Raw genomic sequence first — 1,819 nt, 5'->3', positions numbered from 1 at the left:
CCATGGCCCCATTACATCCCTAAAAAGACCTTTGATCTCTTGATAGTACTTGCTATATTAGTGGAGATAGGAGTAGAGAATTTGCCTATGGGATTGGAAAATTATCTATTCATACATTTAATTCCATCATTCTATATAGAGACACTTTGGTTATTGATTGTCCTAGAATTCCTTTTGAGCATGACTCTCTCTTTTGATTGGTTGGTTTTGGAATTTTGAATGATAATTGGCTTGATGGCTAAGCGGTGAAAGCTTGGATAAGCATTATATTCTTTGCATTTTGAAGGATGGGTATATGGATTGCTGGTATGGCTAAAGGTGTATTATGTTACTTTAACAGGTGATTTTCATAGCTCTTTGGATAAGGCACCCCTAAAAAAATTGCATCACATTTTAAAGTTTGCTTAAGGACAAGCAAAAGCTTGAGTTTGGGGGTATTTGATGCATACATTTTGCATAATCATTTAGGTTTAATTTCATAGCCATTTTATTTGATTATTAGTCAATTTTAGCTAATTTCATTAGTTATTTAGTTAGCTTTTCATAATTGTCAATTTTGGATTAATTTGTAATTTTTACTTTGTTTTGTAGGAAAAATTGTGTTTTTGAAGGACTAAAAAGAAATTTTGCCATTGAGGAGTGATTTCTACAGCCAAAGATGTCAAAAACAAGTTTCAAAGTTGAAATATGCATTGGCCAAATTGCGCATAACTTGCCGCATAAGTTATGCAGATCTGCATAAGGAGAAGAAACACTGTTCTAATACCTGCCGAATTGTGCATAAGGAGAGTACATAGCTTATGCAGATTCACGCCTCCCTTATGCAATCTCATGGAATTGTGCATAACCTATGTGCTTGGTCATGCAGTTTCGCATAAGTGAACCAGAAACCAGCCGAAAACTGCATAAGGGACTGCATGACTTATGCAGTCCACTTATGCAGTCCCACAAAGATTTCATTAATGAGCTGGCAGAAGATTCCCTCAGAAAATCTCACCTCAAACACACCATTTTAGGGCTCCATGTCAGAAAAAGCTATAAAAAGGACCCTTATCCCATTTTAGAAAGGGAGGAAAGAAAGAAAGGAAGAAAAGGGAAAGGAGAGGCAGCAGCTGAAGAGTCACAATCATCTCCCACACCATTTCCAACCAGATTTGGAGATTTCTTTCTTTTCTTATATTTTTCCTACCTTTCTAGTGTTGGACTTCTTGTTTCTTAGCTTAGATTAAAGTTTTATTTCCATATAAACTCAGAATATCTTGTAAATATTATGGATAGTGAGTAGTTTTACTTAGATTCTGGAGTAAGGGTTGTAATATTTAAGATATTTTGTGGATTTTGATTGGGTAATCCATATTTTGTGGTCTTAATGAGTTTTATTCATTTCTTGTGTGCTTAATGACATGCTTAGTGTAGGATCCCATTAAGTGATGTTCTTAATCCATGGTTGAGGCACCGAAAGGAGAAGGCCTTGTGATAGATAATCAAGAAATTGGACTTAATTAACTTAGATCTAGAAATAGACTAAGGATTAAGAGGATTCACAGATTAATTAAAGAACCTAATGGGTCTTAATTAACTCTAACTCCACGAAAGTAGGATTAGATTGATTAAGGCACTCTTTGTCTCACTCAAAAGGGTATTCAAAGGATTTAAGAATTAATCTCCTTAAAACCCATAAATTTCACAAGATTGGATAACCAATTTGAAATCCCAAAATAGCTTAAATATGAAATCCCGAACTCCGGAATCGCCTTTTTATCATTGCTAATTTCTAATTGAATTTAATTGCTTGCCATTTTAAATCTTGCCATATTTC

This window comes from Hevea brasiliensis, chromosome 14 (genome assembly GCF_030052815.1).
Source record: "Hevea brasiliensis isolate MT/VB/25A 57/8 chromosome 14, ASM3005281v1, whole genome shotgun sequence".
NCBI classification, from domain to species: Eukaryota; Viridiplantae; Streptophyta; class Magnoliopsida; order Malpighiales; family Euphorbiaceae; genus Hevea; species Hevea brasiliensis.
This window is presented reverse-complemented; position numbering follows the sequence as displayed.